A 19,171-nucleotide genomic window follows, 5' to 3' on the forward strand; every position below is an offset into this window, starting at 1 on the left:
CGAGCAGAGCCCGGGTTGGTGCCGGCCCGGCGCGCCGCTCCCCCGGCAGGGCGCTCCCGGCCCGAGGCGGTGGGCGGCGGGGGCCGGCCTGCCCGGCAGCCCAGCCCGTGCGCGGCGCCCGGCGAAGGCAGCGCGGCCCCAGCGCCCCGCGCCTGGCGGAGCCGCGGCCGGAGGGAATCCAGTCCGGGTTTTGGCGCCGGGGACCGGCGGCGGCGAGGAAGGGCGAGCGGGAGGGGACCGCGCGCAGCGCCCGACAGCCGGGCCGGGCCGGGCCGGGCCGGGCGGAGAGCCGGCGGAGAAGGAGGGCGCCGGGAGCAGGTGGGCGAGCGGCGGGGCGGCCACGCCGGCTGCGGGCCCGCCTGGCCGCGGTCGCGGGCCCCCATGGCCGCGGCGCGCCCGCCGCACACACCCACCGCCGCCCCCCGGTGAGCGCCGCCGCCGCCCCTTGGGCACCTCGGCGGGGCCGCTGCCCGCGGCCGGGGCTGAGCGCGCCGGGAGGCGGCCGGGCCGGGCCGGCCGGGCGGAGGCACCATGCAGGCGCGGCGCTTGGCCAAGCGCTCCAGCATGGGCAGCCGGCGGCTGAGCGCGGCGGCGCCGCAGGTGGACGCGGTCCGGCCCCCCAAGCCCGAGAGCGCCTGGAGGCCGCCCCGGCGGGAGGGCTCCGCTGCGGCGCTGGAGGAGGAGGACGAAGACGAGGACGTGGTGGTTGAGGTGGAGGAGGAAGAGGAGGAGGAGGAGGGCGGCCTGGGGAGCGCCCCCCCGGCACTGGCCGGCCACGGCAAGGGCCCCCTCCGGGGGAGCCTTAAGGTGCGTCCCGGGAGGGAGCGGGGGCGGGGGCGGTCGAGGGGCCCGGGCCGGGGAGCGGGGCCGGTGAGGCGGGCCGGGCCGTGCCGGGCCGGCGAGCGCCGGGGGCGGCCTGGGGCCGGCGGCGGGGCTGGGAGCGGGCTGGCACCGGGAGGCTGCGGGGGACTCCGGCGCCGGGCGGGCCGGCCGGCCCTCCGCATGTCCCAGGCGAAGCGGGCGGCGGGGGCGGCCGGCTAAAAGCGGGCGGGGGGCGTGGGGAGCCAGCGGGGTCTGAAGGAGTTTGAGCGCTGGGAGTGCAGACTTGGCCGGGTGAGGCGTGCGGCTGCCCGGGGTTGCTGAAGGATGTTCAGCCCGGCCGTGTGCGCAGAGGTGTTCGCAGAACTGTGCCTGCGGGGCGGGCGAGCTGCGGGGCCCGACAGGGATCCTGCGAGCGCGGGTGGCCGTGGCCAGGAGGCCTGGGTGGGAGACCTGTGGAAAGTTTGGGAATGCAGCCCTTCTGTGCAGAGGCCCGATTCAAATCCCATCGAAGCGTGCGCGGGCAGTGCGCTGAAATCGGTGCGGTTTGGAACAACCTGATGAACACACCCACTGGCTGAGATCCCGCAGATTTAGGCTTAATGATTTTATTATGAGGCATTTTCTGTAATTATTTTTTCCTTGGGATAACCAGGGTAGTAGGATTAAGTCTATGTATAGTAGTAGTACAGAGGATTCGTGTGATAGATGTGCGCTGGTTATGGAAAATAATGTATATGAAAGTTTAAAGGGTACCCCTTTTAATTGATTTTTATTTTTTCCAATCTAGGTAATAATTCTTACTTAATAAGAGTTCAGGGTTGGATAGTTAGGAGTGCTGTATTACCACCGGGGTCTTTCCTGTATCCACAGATGAGAAGAAGAAGGAAACAAATCCAAAACAAACAGTACAGAAAGGAAAATAGCAGCAGAAATGCACGTTATTCCCATATTACTTCAGAGCAGTTTTGTTACAGCACTGAGAGAATCAGAGAGACTGTAGCTCTTCACTGAGTCTGTCAAATACCATGAGTTGTGGTTATGGTGTCTGGGTCAGACCATCCATGGTACTGAGGCCTGACAGGCTGAAACAGCTTTTCTGCTACAGAACCAGCCCTTGACACTTGAGTGGCCTTAGGATGAAGAGCACCATGATGGCCTGCTGGTCCCATCATTCTCCCCTTAGTAATGAAGGTCTTAAGTGGTAGAGGAGGCTTAGAGGAGCTTCCTCAGTGTACCTAATAGGAAAAAAGAGTGAAATTCTCAAGTGGAGCACAATGAACTGAAATATAACAGGATTACGTAGGTATGATCTGCATATAACATGGGAGGGTACTGTCCTCTTTGTCAACCCTCAACGTGCTTTCCAGTAGCAGGACTGTTAGAGGTTGCTGGTATTTCTGCCTTACACCTAGGAGTATGTGTACACACCGAAATATTGTGCTTGCATGTATTTACTTCCTTGAATAGTAAACCTACTTCAGAGATTAGTGTAGTAATGCCTGTTGGGCTACACTTACTGTACATAATAAACTGTCAAGTCACCGTTGATAACCAGGTGCACATATTTACCCTCTGGAGGAATGTTTCTAACTGTCATTGCCTCGGTTTCTGCTTTCTCTGTTTGTACTTTTGAGTGTTATAAACTGGGAGGGCTTAAAATTTAACATTGTAAATAAATTACCTTTGATTTTTGTGTATTTCTTTAGAGACTGTGAGTGTGGGAGTTCTCGAAGCTTAATGGGAGGGTTCTTCCAAGTAATTTTAAAGCAACAGATTAAACTTCTCTGCCCTTGGCATTGTATTTGTGAGTGTTTTAAGCCTGAAGTGACTGAATGTAAAAGTGCTTCCCAAAAGTAGCTCTGGCTGTGTGGCCCTGAGTGTGTCAGAAGGTGGGTTTTCCAAGCAGGTTGTGTTTCTGTTAATGAGAGAATCAGGCATAAATTGATTACTGAGGTCCAATTGCAAGGCACTGGGAGGGTAATAGAACTGGTGCAGTCTGGTTGTGGTTTGTCAGCTGGAATTCCTTCCAAATGGAGAGGTGACATGGAGCCAGCAGCATCTGACTCCCAGACACAGACTTCTGTATTGGGGACTGGGAGCAAAGTTACTGAAGGGGTGTCCCCTCCTGAGAGATGGCATAGATTGTTGCATTGACCAATACCTTCATAACAAGAGACATCCTAAAGAGCTTCAGAATTTATTTGGACTTGAAAGCAAAGTGATCTGGGTTTTGCAGTGTGTGCTGTCTGGATAGTGCAGTTAAGAAGCATCACACGGTGTTCTGGTGTGTATTCACATGCACACTTGATGTCTGTGCCCTTGGGTGGAATGGCACTTCAAAGCTACAGATTTCAGGGGCTTGTGACAGTCACTTCTGTGGACTGCCTGTGATACATAGATGAAAGCATCATAGGGTCAGCAGTGGAATTAATATCATTAACAGGTGCCTGAGAATTTGGTCCACTAGTCAAAATCAGCAAAGTACTGGCACTATCAGGTCTTAGAGACATATTCTCTGCTCCAGAAAGGAGTCCACTCTGTGGCTGTGCCTTTGGTAGTCTAGTTTTGACCCTCACTCTTAAGCAAGGGAATAGAGAGGATGAAGTACTTTATAAAGATAAATATTATTTCTCCATTTTCTGAAGTTGTGGGAAGACAGAACATATATGACAAAAAAGAGAAGACTGGTGGCCATGGGTAAGATACAAAAATTGTGTCTGCATGTTGCTGTAGCTGTGTAGCAGTCCAGGAGGAGAACACATTTTTGTTTTCTCTTCTCCCCTGCTGTGCTACCGTGCTGGAAGAGGCACCAGTATGCTGCGTGTTGCTGGTGGGTCATGGCAGAATAGCCAGAGAGTCTTGGAGAGCCTGTAAAGCCTTGTTGGGAAGTGCTGTGTCTTCTTACTTAGTCAGAACTAGTTCATTAATCTCTGTATGGAAACGAATTACACCAAGGTGCTGATTATGCAGACTCATTTTGCACATGAAACCCTTTTTGTGCAGCCCGTATTTGCTTTGGCTGCATTTGGGTTTTCAGCCATTTAAAATGAGATGAAAAAGTATAAATAGTGTAATTGCTAGTACTTTGTCTTGAAGCATGGGTTATTTTGCAGTCCTGTTTAATTCATCTTTAGTATGCAGCCTAGTTCAGATAGCACAGCCACGGTTGTACCAGGCTGGGGTTGATGTAGTCTGTGGAAACTGTTGAGTTTGATGATGGGGAAGGGAGTTTTGAAGTAGGGTCCATCAGCAGTCTCCAATGCTGACTTTATCAATACTTGGAAGAAAACCCCACTGCAAGTAGCAGAATTATGCTAATTTGTCTGTAAACCATCAGGGTGCTATGATTGAGAATGTGGGCTAGTAGTGAACATGGGCTTGTGATAACATGCCAGCATGTTGCAATGTTTTCTCTGCTGTTATGAATAGTACAGGGGTTGGTGCTTTCTTCTGTTCAGCTCAGTGGAGTTGTCAGTTTATTTCCAGCCCAGTTTCTGTTCCCAGGCTGAGAGTATGGACACAGGACATTCCTAACCCTCCTTACCCATGGAACTACCTGTTCCACATAGTGGCTTGTTTGTGAGCACCTCTTTGTTGTTCAGAAGGATGAATTTCCCACAAGTGGATTTGGTCCTGCAAATACATAGGTCCCCAAATGATGGAAAATGGTCTTATGAAGAGTCTGAAAACTAAAGGCCCAGAGAGCTGTGCAGTGATGGTAGGGGAATACAAAAGCCCAAGCAGTGTAAGCAAGACTTTAACTTCATGCTTACACTTTAACAGTGGGTAAAGTTTCACCCACCTTGTGAAGTGAAATTTGTGACAGGTACAAAGTAAGGGACATGTACAAGTCTAATCCAGAGGTTTCAGAGTGGAGATGGCACACATTGGTAGGAGTTAGTGAAAAATTATACTTTTGGACACAGTTTTTTTGGTTTGTTGTGTTTTGGGTTGATTTTTTCACCTTTTTTTTTGTTTGTTTGTTTTTTAAAGATAAAGACATCTGTGTGATATATGGGATGCAGAAGATATATGGGATGCACATCTTTAGAGCTTGTGTGGAAGAAATCAGTTGCCTTTTAGTTATGTGTTGTTCAACTGTGTTGAATTCACCCTCTTCTCTTTTCCTCCTTCTTTCTAAAGCCAGTGTGAATTCATTGCTGTCCTTTAAATCAGACTTTCAGCTTTGCTATTTGAATGGGCTATATACTCATTGTGGACAAAAAAGTGGGGTTTTCTGCTTGATTAGGAGGTGTTATTTAATTTAGCTTTCATGTGTGTGTGTAAATGTATTTTCAGAGGCAATTTGCAAAATACAAGCTTCAAATACCAGATTTGCTTAGTGGAGGATAGACCTTGCAAGATACATTAGGAACTTTAAAAAAAAATAAAATGTTCCCTTTCAGACTAATAATGATAGTGTTATTTTTATAAGTACTGCTAGTTATTAGAACACCAGAACTCATGTCCTGAACTTGGAGCCTGTTAGGCTAGGCTATGTACAAACAAGCATGATCCTGATCTGTCCAATTCTACAAAGAGTAACACAAGATATGAATGGACACTGATGGACTGTGAGGAACAACTAAAGGGTGAGATGAGAGAGGCAGATAAACACCAGCAGCTTAGCTATATTTTTGTAAGTAGAGAAAGTTAATTAATTTTTAAATTTCAAACTTCATTTGGCTGCTTCTTGTTCTTGAGTGAAAACCTGTCTAGTGAAGTTGGTGTGGAAAATTCATGGCTAGACTTGGGATTTTTTTTCTTTTCTTCCTTTTAAAAAAGTTTAAAAAGTTTATACCTAATATGAATTACTGGAGGCAGAGATGGGGGAGGTGAGAAAATAAGATAGTATTTTTTGTCCACTCTCCCCTAATAAAGAATGAATGGGACTAATTTGCTGGGGTTTTTTAATGTAATTTTGTTGTTGTTGTTTGGACACAAACCAAACAAAACCACTTTGCCTTTAAAAGGAGTAGGATTAGAAAACTGTAACTACATAAAAGTGAAGCCACTAACAGTTCTGGTCTTTATCTGCTATATACTTTTTGGTCTAAATGAGGTCAGTTGGGAGTGATCAGTTGACAGCCTTCAGGTATTCAGTATGTACCAGTGGACAGAGATGTGCTGCTCAGTCTCTGTCACAGAATGTTTGAGTTGGGAAGGGACCCTTGGAGATCACCTGGCTGAACCCCCCAGCTCCAGTGGGGTCATGTAGAGCTGATTCCCAGGACCATGTCCAGATGGTTTTGAATATCTTCAAGGAGGGAGACTCCACAGCCTGTTTTGACAACCTGTGCCATTGCTGGGTCACCCTCACAATGAAGAAGTGTTTCCTGATTTCAGAGGGAACCTCCAGTACTTCAGTGTGTGACCATCACCTCTGGTCCTGGCACTGGGCACCACTGAGAAGAGCCTGGCTCTCTGTTCCCTCCATTCAGGTGTTTCTAGACATTTTTAAGATTCCCCTAAGCCCTCTCTTCTCCTGGCTGGAGAGTCCCACCTCTCCTCACAGGAGATAATCCAGTCTGTTAATCACAGACCAGTTTGGAATGGAAAGCACCTTAAAGATCCTTTAGTTCCAAGCCTCTTGCCATGGGCAGGGATGTCACTCACTGACTAGACCAGGCTGCTCAGAGCTCCATCCAACCTGGCCTTGAACACTTCAGGGCTGGGGCATTCCTCACTTCTCTGGGCACCTGTTCCAGTGCTTCACCGCCCCCTGAGTAAAGAATTTCTTCCTAACAGCTACTCTAAACATGCCCTCTTTTCATTTTAAAACCATTGCTTTTTGTCCTGTCACTATCTGCCCATATAAAAAGTCCCTCTCTTTCCTTTGTACCTGGAAGTACTGGAAGGCTGCAATGAGGTTTCTCCAAAGCCTTTTCTTCTCCATGATGAAATCATTCTGGTGGCCTTTTGCTGCACATTCTTTGGTGTGTCCATGTCCTTCCTGTATTTGGGATCCCAGAACTGAACCTGTGATTCCAGGCGTGGCCTCTCTGGTGCCTTAGTGGAGGGGGCAGGATCACCTCCCTCCATCTGCTGTCAGTACTTTGTCTAATGCAGTGCAGGGCATCGTTCAGCTTTGTGCCACAAGGACTCACTGCCGGCTGATGTTCAACTTCGTGCCCACTGGGAGCCCAGGACCTTTTCTACAAAGTTGTTTTCCAACTGGGTGGCCTCCAGCACAAACTAGTGCCTGGGATTGTGCCTCCCCAGGATTGTCCCTCCCCGGGTCCAGGACTTCACAGTTCCCCTGGTTGGGTTCTTGAGGTTCCTGTTGGCTCATTTCTCTAACCTGTCAGGGTTTCTCTGGGTGGCAGCATGACTGTCAGGTGTATCAGCCACTCCTCCCTGTCTTGTGATCCCTTCCCAGGGATCAAGCTGAGGATGACCAGCCAGCCTGTAGTTCCCTGGTTCTTCCTTGGAGATGGAAGTGACATTTTTTTTCATCTTAAAACTAAGTATTGAGAAAGTGCTTTTCGTTGGCTGGTAATTAACATTTGTAATGTGTCTTGTGACAAGTGCAGATGCACAGACCATCTGTGCCTTTGTTGATCCTGTGCTCTTCCAAGCTTTCTTCAGACCCAAGGTTACAGAGAAGTCTAAAAATCCTGTAAATCAGCTTTGAACCCTCAAGTCCTACTCTGTTTTTCCAGCTGCTAGATTAGAAATTCCAGTGTTACAAGAGCACTGGAGAGCTCTTACTAGACTGTGGGATAAATTGGTGCCTCGAAGATGAGGGTTTGGCTGCTTGGCCAGCCAGGAGCATGCTGGTCCTTGCTGATGTCTGTTGTGTAAGTACTGTGTGGATTGAGCAATGATGCTTCTTTTTTTTTTTTTTTTAATTCCCTCAGAATGAGTCCACATTGGCTTTATAATACTTTCAAGTGATTTATTGAATTGCTTATTTCTAAAAATAGTGAGCAGCTTGACTAATACTGCAGCTTAAGGCCTGCCCAAAGACTAAAGAAGGACAATAGGTCAAAAGAGAAACTCAAGTGTTTTTATTTCTTTACAAAAATTGAACAGGAAATAAAAGGTAAATGAAAAGAACGTTCATTAGCTCCTCTGGGAATCAGCTTTAATTTAATGAATTTGTGTTCATGTTTTTCACTGTAGCATGTTGCTGAGCAGAGCCACAGGAATTTAATGTTACCGCTGCTGCTGCTGAACAATCTGTGATAGGATCACTTTCACTGCTCTGGCACCTTGCCAAACTTTCCAATCTCAAATGATTATTGCAGTGACATTTGTCGTATTGTATTAAAAAGTACATGTGTGGGTGGTATTTGTTGTTTGACAACAAAACTAATGAAGACAGGAAACTGAACAACTTCTGTTGCTTGGACTTCGAGTAAAAATACAGATCTTTTTATCTGTGTTTTCCAAAACATACAGAATTTAATTTCCATAAAATCCTGACCCAGCTGAAGTTGATGGAAAAGTCCTGCTAGTTTAAGCAGATTTAGGATTTCAGCCCAATTAATTGAACACGAGTGTAAATCTACTAGTAGACTAAAACCATTTCATAGTGGTCCTAATAATTGTAAAAGACTGTTGTGATCACTACACACAGACTCGGAGGGAAGGTAAAATGCCTCAGTGATCAGACACTGATGTATGAAATTATATAGCTCAGTGTTTTACCATCTTTCATGCATTTTTTTACATGGTGGATAAAAGATTATTTGAACTTTAGATATGTAGTGCTGTTAAAACAAGCAGTCAGGATTGGATGGTTACTTAAATTTTATTTTGTGCTTCAGCAGATAAGGTGACTGATGCCTACATCATACTGACATAGAGTGCAAATTGTACAATCACCTTCTATAAACTGGACTTAGTAAAGCTGGCAAGATAAGCATTTGAGCCAGCCTGATCTATTATGTATGTATGCATATCTCTTTAAAATGGTATAAAAAAACTCTTATTGGATCCAAAATGCTTTTTACCTCATATTTCTCAACAAGTTTTCTTTCTATAATGCAGTGATGAGGCATGTGAGTACCTCCAGAGGAAAATATCAGATTTTTCTACTTTAACATACTTTAAAAAGAACACTGTAATGCAGCCCTTGCTGCCTTTAGGTCCAGGTCAGTGGTGATCCATCAGGCCATGGACAGCCTTTCACATCTGGTTTACAGAGCTGTACAGAAGAAGCAGTGAAATGAATAAGGGTGACTTGGTGGTTGCTAAGGATTTACAGTGATATTTTGCTTCAATTTGTGCGACCAACACTGTTTGAGACAGTTGTCCCTACTTTTTCAGAGCAGGAGAGAAGTGCTTGGTCTTGCAGGTGTTTCTTTCTCCATGCTGGTAGGTCCATCTGCTGGAGCAGCAACATGGGTAACATAGTGCACTTTGTGCCACAAACTGGAGTTTGTGGAGTTTGTTTCATCGGTTCCAAAAAGGGTAAAGTATTCCTTTCCTCCAGCTGCCAGTTACTCAGGCAGCCTTGTGGTTGTGCCAGAATTCATTGTGTGCTTTTGTTGGTTACTGAAACAGTGGAAAACACGTGCAGCAGTGTCTGCAGGCTCTGTGGTGTCCTTCAGTTATAGTGGATCAAGGAAGAGCTTGCCAAGCATCTTGGTAGTGCAGGGGAAAAGATGGGATATCACAGCTAGGACAGGCATAGGGAGGAAAGGGAAGGTTACAAATGGAGCAAGCCTTCATCCTTTAGAAGACAGAAGCCATGTGGCATTTGGACTGTGCTTTACTTTGGGCCTGATGGTCCTTCAGGTTCTTAGTGAAGGCTTTTCTCCCATGAGACATTATTGTATCTCTGTAGTGGTTTGGTGGAGGGCTGCTTTCTGGAGCAGCTGGAGAAGGTGGCCTTTCGCCTCTGCATGTTTTTACTGATGTTATTCTGTTGCTTCCAGGGATAATGAGTTGTAACTCTGTGATACTGTATATTGTGTAGTCAGACACAAATATAAACTCATTTTTTTGGCACCTCTCCTAATCTGAACAGAAAAACTGCTACATGATTTTGTCTTGAGCTGAACCCGGACTTGGGAGAATCTTCTACTGGAGCAGTGCTTCTTGCTTGTTCTACTCTGCTGAGGGATGGTGCTTTCTACTTCCAGGCTCAAGATCTGTTAGAGGAGATCAGGACTTCTGCTTTTGTCTTGTAATATCTCCTCGAGGCTTTCAGCATCGGGATCAGCGTTGGCCCTTTCATTCACAGCACTTACTTCATTCAGAAGTTAAAACAGTTGCATACATCTGTGAACTCCCTTGGTTTTATTTCACTGACATGCTATAATTTAAACAAACAAATAAAAAAGAGCAAAGTTCCAGGATGTAAAGGCAAATGGATTGCACTTCCATACCCTTTTAAGTGATCTAAGATCTGCAGTATCTCATCTCAGCTGGCTGCTTTCAAAGCCAGACAGTAACTTTTGACCTCAGAAATCTCACACCTCTGTATCTTAATTGCAAGAGATCTTGAAAATAAAGCAAACCTAGTTTTCACTAAAAATATCCTACTGTCCAGTCAAGAGGAGGAGGGCTTTCAAAGGCAGATGCACTAATCAAGGGTTTTTTTGCTGAGGAGCAGTGAGGCAGGCAGCATTTCCAAAACCTTCTGCTAAGGGTGGGGAGTTCCCCACTGCCAGTTCAGTTTGATTTTTGTGAGCTCTTACTTAATTGATCATGAATGAGATTATAGAAGTATGTAGTACTTCTTTGAGCTGCTGCCATCCTTATTGATCCCACCAGCAGAGGAAGAGAGAAACAAGTGGAGTGTCTTGTACATCTTCAGCAATGGTCTTGAAATTGTTAAAAGATATTTTATTTGCACATGAAATTCAGCTAGTAAAGGCCATATTGATATATGAGTAGGACAGTCCATACACATGGTTGTATTAAACTACATAGGCTGTTGTGTACAACTTTTTAATCTAGACAGAAAAACCAGGAGCAGGAAAGACAGTAGGTACTTTACCACTGAGTTCTAAGACCCTTTTTGCATCTCTTATAAGTAAAATCACCATTTCATAGATACTCGTTGGCATACTATAAAAAATACCCTGACATGAGGCTTCAGAACTTCAGCTGGTGCAGTGGGAACACCTGCTTTGATGTTGCTCACTACTTGCAGCTTGTAAGTACATCTAGTAATGCAACAGAAATAAGAACAGAAAGGGTTTATCTGAACTTCCCTGCTACCCCACATTAGCATGCTTGGTTTTTTTTCTCCTATTACAGGGTTTTATAAGCTTCCCCAGAGGTGACCAGCAAGACCCAAGTGTATCCTCCTCTTTTTTCCTGTTTTTCTTGACCAGCCCAGGGCACACATTTCCAGGCCCTCATCTGTTCTCTGTGTGGCCACAGGTTGCTCTGGTGGCATTGAGCATTGCTTACTCTGCTTTCACAGCAGGAGAGGTGAGGGAAACCTGGTTCCTGGCAGGAACCCTTCCTTCCCACTTGCAGGGCCAGGCACGTAGGTCCTTGTGAGAAAAAAAAATGTGATAATTGGTTTAGTTAATTTTAAATTCACTTTCTGTGCAACCAGTAATTGGGAAGGCAATTATGACTGCCCATTCGTGGCCTGCAAGTCCTGCTGAAAGTGTGGTAGAGTACCAAGCACTCAGTGGTGAGCCTGCTTGGCAAAGATTGAAGCAACAGAATTCCTAAATAAAAAATTAACTTGTTTTTTGCAACTATGACCCTCCACTTTCCTCCTGCTTAAAGTTTTCCAAGGTACTGTGTATATTTTTAGATGTTTAGAGGTAGTGTGTTTCTCAGGCCCTTGTTTTATTTAGGAAAAGGAAAACAGGGCTGAAATAGCTCTGCTGAGATCCTGCCACTGACGCCAAGCCTGGGGCCAATGTCCAGTTGGAAGCCAGGTACTTGGGTTTGCAGGGTGGTCACTGCAGGTCACACTCCTGTGTGCACAGCACAGCCAGGACACAGAACACAGTTATTTCTTTGAGACTTAAACATTGCAAGCAAATTTTGAAGATGCATACTTTCAGTAATTAGTAGTAAATTTTAGTAACAGTTACTGATTGGTGCCTGATAATGTTGGAAGTTATGTCCTGTACTTTTCTGTGAGGAACTTATTATGCCTGCATATGGGATGGAGAAGAAAGCTTCCACACTTCCACATCTTCAGTCATTTGTTGATGAGGTGGAGAGGAAAAGGCACAAATATCTCTGAATTGTTTTTGTTCAGACCTGAAAATGGTGTATGGGAAGGACCATGAATTCCCTATGTTCCTTGCTGTCTCCCCTTGTAATCTTAGTGAGACCTTTCTGTCCAGTTTTAATAACATTTGTGCTTCCTGTGCCAGTTAGTGCAGTATTTCAGACGTCTGAAATTGTTGGTGGTTTTATTTGGGGTACAACAAGCGCCTGGCTGGGTACTGGATTTCAAGTGTGGGAGTGAAAGTTTCTGTCGTTCATCTGGGTAGATTCTCTATAACTCAGAAACACCTGAAACTGGTGCTGGGATTTGTGGGTTTTGCAGATGAGTTATGTTTAGCCGGGTAAGTGCTGACATACACGTGAGGATACGGGAGGGTAGAAACTTCTTGCTGACTCCAGTTCCTGCTGCATAACTCTCTGTTGTGAATCCATGCAACTTAACATGCTTCAAGAAAATACATTTCTATGGATGATTTTCTGTGTTTGGTCAAATGAAGATAGGGATTTTGTCCTAGCCTGATTGAAGATGAATAGTACATTATTATATATTAATGTGTACTATATATTGTAAAGAACACTAACAGTGACCTTAAGATGCATTAAGTTCTATATTGTTAGAGACCAACAGTTTATAAATGCTTAGAGTGATTAGATCTACATGATTTATATGTAATGAGCAACTGCTGGTGAAGCGAGTAATTAAATGCAAAGTATACTCGAAAATGTAATAATACATTGAAATTCAGGGCAGATTATTTCCAAGCATCATTACGTGAATCTGTCTTATCTCTTTGTGTTCCAGTATGAATAGAGATTTCTGGCAAAATGGAAATTTGATGCATTCTTTCCTGTTTTTGAATGTCAAAAATTAGAGCTTTTTAACGTAAAAACCCCCCTCTGTTACAGGAACCTGAACTGGAAATATTGTATGAAGCAATATGAGTGAACCAAAATCTTTGTCCTTCTAGGGATTTAATTTAAATATTTTTACTTGCATTTAATTTTGGTAGCAAGTTTGGTGTTTCTCATTTTTGCTTGTTTTGTTGTGATCTTTATTCCTGATTTCTTTCTTGTTGAGAAAAGTGGCTTATCCCTGTCCCTAGAGCATTGCCTGGCTGTTCAGGCTGGCCTGAAAAGGGCCTTGCAGTTATTGAGCTCTTGTTTTGGCTGAACGTTTTAAATGTATGTCATGTTACATACACACATCTCATTCTTGTTTCCCATTAACATGCTAGGCTGAAATATATTGATTCCTTCTTTCACTTCCCCATTGAGCTGCCTATTTGTTCTGTAATGGATCAAAAATGTTGCTAAAGCCTTGTTTAATTAAAAAAAAACCTGGAACTTTTGTTTTCTTATCAGCTGGGAGGTTTATGAGCAGTCCTAAATACTTAGGATGATTACATCTATTTCAGAAAATGGAAAGAGGTGGTCACAAAGCCAGAATCAAAAAACTGTTTATGAAAAGCAGCAGAGTTATACAGCAGGTTGGCTGATGCTAAGCCATCTCATAGCTAATCTGTCTAATCTGGTGTTTTTTTAATTGGTGTTTAATCTAAAGAGTTTTTTGATGGAATTAGATCAGCTGATTACATCATAAATCCGATGGAAATCAAAAATCTACATTCAAAACTGTGTCTTCTTTATCAGCTATGTAGTGTCAGTATTGTGCATAGGCCTAGGACTCACTGTTAAAATTATTTATCTGTTGACAATGCAAATAGCCAGAATTGGATCAGTGACTTGGGTGATTGCTGGTGGGGTGGGGTTTTTTGATATGTGTTTATTAATTAGCATGTTACACCCCCACACACATACCACCACCCCTCCACCCTGCCTCCCCCACTCTGGAAAACAGCCCAGTGTGGCTTGTGAGGGATCTTGTTCTTTTTGGAATGAAGTGATACTGGAGTTGAATTCAGTTAGGGTGGTGGTAGGTGAGGCAAAGGAAATAAAGCTTTATGGGTTGAGGGAGAAAAAGAAGTTTGTACAAAAATGGACACATGACAACGGTTCAGGATTATTAAGAAATGGTGAGATTATTCTGAGCTACATCCCCAAAATGTATTTCTGCTAGTGTATTTGTTTATAGGGAGCTTTGGATGCAGTCAGCTTTTCTACAGATACTTGCCTTGTAAAATAGTTTTATTGTATTTTAGAAGTACTTCTTTGCTTTTGTTGTAAAATTAGCTTTGTTATCTGTATGAACAAAACATAGTGGCACAAAATAGGCCACAGTTGGAAGATTATTTACTTTACACAGTCCTCTAGGATTCAAAGTGTGTGTGGAAGGGACATGCTAAGCTTTCTCATGTGTCTTAGTCCTTCCAGATCCCAGCAGACATTATGAGGAGAAACAGAAGTTAGCCAGTGCCCCCCAGAAGGTTAAGGGAGCCTGCTGGGCTCTCACTGCTGTGCTGCCTGGCAGGGAGCTGCAAGCCTCTCTCTGCCAGGTTGTGGTTGCAGGCCTGTTCTTGGCAGGCAGATGCAGTGATAGGATCTTCTTCATCTCATGTAAATTGGTGTAGCTTCATGGAAGGTGCTTCATCGAGTCACAGGGGTGGGAGGCAGTGCTCTCTTGGGCTGGGCAGCTGCCATGTGGAAATCAGCCCTTGAGATGTTTATAAAACTGTCAGCAGAGTAGGCATGGTATGTGGTGTGGCAATTCTTTCAATGGTTTGTTGTATTTCCATCTGTCTGTGTAGTCTGTTACAAAGCCTGTTAAAAATTATGTTTCTGTTCCTGCTGTGCCCACCTGAATCCACAGGTTCTGCACCAAAAAAATAGGAAATTTGAAAGAATATGGGTAGGAGTCAGTTTTCACATTTGAAGATATATTTCCATACAGTTGGGTCACAATGCTAATATTCTTGGGAATTCAGTACCTTCCATTGTATAGGAAACACAGACATCTTAATGCCTGTTAAATGCTAGTGAGCTATTTGTAAATAAATAACCCCAGTTTTGAAGCAGCAGTGTACCATAAGCAAGGGAAGATGATAAAGTCCAGTCAGGTTATACTCAAGGAGTGACATAATAATCTGTCAAGTCTGAGTCTCTGTGTTTTCATATAAATGTGATAGGTCTACTTATTCTAGTGTTTGCTGATCCTTTAAATAGGCAATTCAGTGCCTGAGTTGTCTTTTTGATCAATAATTTTTTGCTGTTCAAGGTAAAATGCAAGCTGAAATTTTACTGAAATTGGAGGAGACTGAGGTTTAACTGCAATGTCAGCGTCTTACAAGGATGTGCTCTTGGGGAGGGCAAAAATTGACTGCACATAAGTTAAGGCCTAAACTACTGAAAAATTGCTGCCTGCTCAACATTTGTAAGGAATAGTGAAATACTTCTCTAAATCCCTCACTTTGTGTCAGTGTTAAGCATGCTCATTTTGGACAGGACTTACATTGCAACACACGGCCTTGATGTGGAGTTCAGGACCAGCAGTTTGGTTATGACAAAATACCACCACATAAAACTTTCTATAGGCAGGTTAAAATAGGTTTTGCAATGAAAAATTATTAATATACTGCTGAAAATAGTAACTGTGCTAATAATTTAGCTGTCACATGGATTATTAAACTTTGTCGTTTAATAATAATGAATCAAGCTTTAAAGTAAAACTCTTAACTTAAAAGTAAAACCCTCAATCTAAATATATATGATTGTCTTGACAACTTGAAACAGAAATTGAAAGGCTTTCTTAATAAAGTTTTTACTTAGAAACCAAAGCACGAAATGGTTTTCAGTTTTTGCAGGATGATTACCGAAGGAGTGATGCCACATCATACCTCAGCTCTGCCCCTGCCCCATGCTTGAACTCCAGTGGGGAAGGCTTGGCTAATATGGTTGTTTCCAAGGATCACAGTAACAAAAGTTTCCCTTGCCCAGCAGTGATGGTGGGGGGCAAATTGACAAAGGCAGGTGGAGGTAACTGCAGAGAGAAACAAAACTAGTTTGTTTAATTTACAGGGGGGTTATAGCTCCTGTTTCTGTGACTGAACTTCCAAGTGATGTGGTTGCCTGAGGCCAGGTTGTAAAGAACTCTGTTGAAAGTAAGCTGAAGGTTGCTAATGGCTTAAGGGTGAAAATACACAGTGAATTGCATAGAAAAACAGCCTATTATCAAGTGGCTTGTATGAGTGATAATTCATCAAGTGCATGAAAAGGACAGAAATTTTACCAGTAGTTGATACTGGAGGCAATAAGATGGCAAATTTGGAGGACAAGAAAAGTTGAACCATTTGGGAATAATGGGATTTGAGACAGCAAAGGATGGAGAAATGTGAAGTATTGGAAGTTAGCCGAAATAAAATGGTGTCAAAGTCTTAGGTTCTCACTTTCTGTGAGACGGGCCTAGATAGGTTTGACTAGATCTTCCACAGAATTTTTGCTGAAACATTCTAGACTTGAGGGATCATCCTCAGATGGGTAAAGAGACTCAAGTGGGTAAAAGAATATTAAGGATCTATGAAAAAAAATAAAGTTATTGATAAAATATGACAGAACAGTTAACTATCTGGAAAGATATATTGGAAATTATCTGTGTTATCTCTGAACTATGAGTGCTGGTGAAGCAGAGCTTGAGGTCAGAGGTGTCCTGTCATTAATCAGTGTTTGCCAGGAAGTGAGGAGTCTCATCATTCGGATGACCGTGGTCCTCAGCACTCCTCACATCAATGGCTGCTTGTGTAGGTGGTTGGATTTCCAGCAAAAGACACCATACACCTCCAGACAGGGCAGGTGTCTCAAGTGGAAATGGCTTTCAGAGACATGGATGAAATAAAATAGAAAAACTGCATGTGGAGTAGGAGAAAGCTACTGGAGAAAGCCCACTCAGGAAAACTCTTGGCTTTCTTTCATGATCACCTACTTCTAAAGCAGAAAAGGTTCTTTACATGCAGTCACTCTCAAGGGAAAGTTTAGAAAGAAGTTAGTATTTCCAAGCATCTGTTGAAAACTGAAGGTGAGGAAGAGAATCAGTCTAAGCATTGGATTTGGTCTTCTGCTTTTCCTGGCCATTGGCTGAAGAACCTGAGCTGCTTCTGTAACCTGAACATTTGCTCTGTGATTTTTGTCTTTCCTCAGTTCCATATGCATGCATGGGACTGACTGTTAATTGTGGCATATTGACGTATGAAATGTGTTTGAACTGGATGTGGATAAATTTGATATATAAGAATAGATTATCTGGTATCACAGTTAAAGTATTCTGCTATTTTTGGTTTTGGCTTTATATTACAGCTGTAGTCTGAGCCTGCAACCTTCTGTTGTCACTACTTAGGTCTGTAAAGAAAACTCAGCAATGTATGGCACATTATATTTGCTGAAACTGAGTAAAATCCTAAAATTTAATAAATAGAAGACAAAAATACTTTTTTTCCTTTGGTACAGTCATGCACTTAGTCCATCAAAAGATTAATTAAAACCATCCTGATGAAAACTGAGTTCAGTCAGGCATTGGAGAGTAGGAAATGAGGGAGGCTGTCCCTCCCCATGCTCTCAGCCCACACTAGGGGTTGTGGAGGGTGAGGAGGCAGCTGCTGGTGCTGCCCAGTACCTGTGGCACCTCTGCCATGCCCAGCAGGGGAGCTGCTCCTGCCCCGCGCAGAACCCTCCTCTGCCGCAGGTGGGGTGGAAATCCTGGCCAGGGAGGAAGGGAGCTGTGGTCAGGCAAGAGAAAACCATGCAGCAGTGGAGGGGATGGAAATCAAATCTTATGTAAACCCTTGTTTGGTGTTACATAATTTCTAGGGGCAGGATATTGGAACTTGGGTGTTTTCAGGCTTTTTTGTTACTTCAGTGCATTACTTATAAGTCAGTTTTATTGAAAATTGAATGCAACTCAGCATTTCAGTGATTCTCAGGCACTCAGAAAAAGGCTAATTGTAAATCTAAGGTTTTTTTTAAAAATCATTAAATCAGAATTCAATTTGTGTTGTTTTTATGTCTTCTCCTAATTCTGTGTGATCACATGCTGACTGTTTTGTCTTCCAGGCAGATTTTCTTGGTAATGTGTCATCTGTTTGTGTATGAAGAAGTGTAAAGTGTCTAATTCTTTCTACTGTTTACATTCATAGAATAATAACTCTTGTTTTGTTCTTGAAGCCTCTCAGTGGAAGCACTAGAAACAATTAAATCATCAGTCCTAAATAGTTATGCATTAATGATGTGATACACTTTACAGAATACAGCAAAATTACTGTGGCAAGTATCTTTCCTGTGAACTTAAAATTGTTTGCACCATTCTTGTAACTGCCAAGGTTTGAAATCTACAGAGATCTCTGGAGAAAGGAATATATTTTACTACATTAATATATACACAAATACATTGATTAATTTTTTGGACGATGAAAAGGAGGAATTAGTTGGAAGAGTTGACATAGAAATTTCAGTTTATTAGTGCTGTTACTATCTGAGGACAATACAGCTTGGATATCTCCAATGTGAAGATCAGCAATAATATACAAATCTTTTAAAATCCAATTTGGCAGCTCTAGAAGGCACCTGGATTTCTCTGAGCAAGTGCATGTGGTGTGGAAGTACCTCTGCTGGAGGCAGGAGAAGCTTCCATTTTGTTGGGCCATATTTTGCTTGGTTGCTTGGGTTGGTTGGAGGGGTCACCTCACAGATAGGTGTGCCTCTGTGAAACTATGGAAGTGTAGCTGTGCAAGGAATGGATTTCACAGGAAAATCTAGGTCCTGTGCTTTGTTTTACTTGCTGGGAGGGTGGAGTGGCTTGGTTCTGATGAGTTTTCAGGGTCTTCCCTGCAACCCTGGAATAGTTTGCTTTATAAACACCAGCATATTGTATTCCAGAGTGGGAGTGTATTTGCTAAGGCACCTGTTTGCTTGGGAAGTCTTTGGTTGTGGAAAGTGGCAGACCAGAAGATCTGGGAAGTGCTGGCAGAGAGACAACCTGGCATTGCTCCTGGGTGTGTGTCCCTGCCCTGTGATGGCTCCTCACAGAGATCCTGCTGCCATCACTTGCTCCCCTTTGCCTTCTGGCAGATGAGTTGGATCACACCAAATTATTTTCTGTTCCTGGAAAAACCTTCATTTACAAATACAGCTTTTAAAAAATCCAGTATGTGGCTGTAGGAAGCGCTTTAATTTTTTGGTTATGTTTAATCTGGAAAAATTGTGATTTCTTTTCCCTGCCATTTTAGGAAGAAGACAGCTAGGATTTCTT

At 43.7% G+C, this 19,171-nt stretch overlaps 1 protein-coding gene across 1 annotated transcript in view; it reads left to right on the forward strand.

The window, feature by feature from the left end:
• Positions 1–631: 631 nt before the first annotated feature.
• Positions 632–19,171, forward strand: part of ZNF704 (zinc finger protein 704) — an 85,907-nt gene continuing 67,367 nt past the window's right edge. Inside the window, exon 1 of the mRNA XM_054275443.1 lies at positions 632–807. The gene's annotated coding sequence lies outside the window, so the exon portion shown is untranslated. The remainder of the gene's footprint in view (positions 808–19,171) is intronic.

Source organism: Melozone crissalis, unplaced genomic scaffold (genome assembly GCF_028551555.1).
Source record: "Melozone crissalis strain CALT ecotype California unplaced genomic scaffold, PUWL_Pcris_2 ptg000002l_1, whole genome shotgun sequence".
Taxonomy (NCBI): domain Eukaryota; kingdom Metazoa; phylum Chordata; class Aves; order Passeriformes; family Passerellidae; genus Melozone; species Melozone crissalis.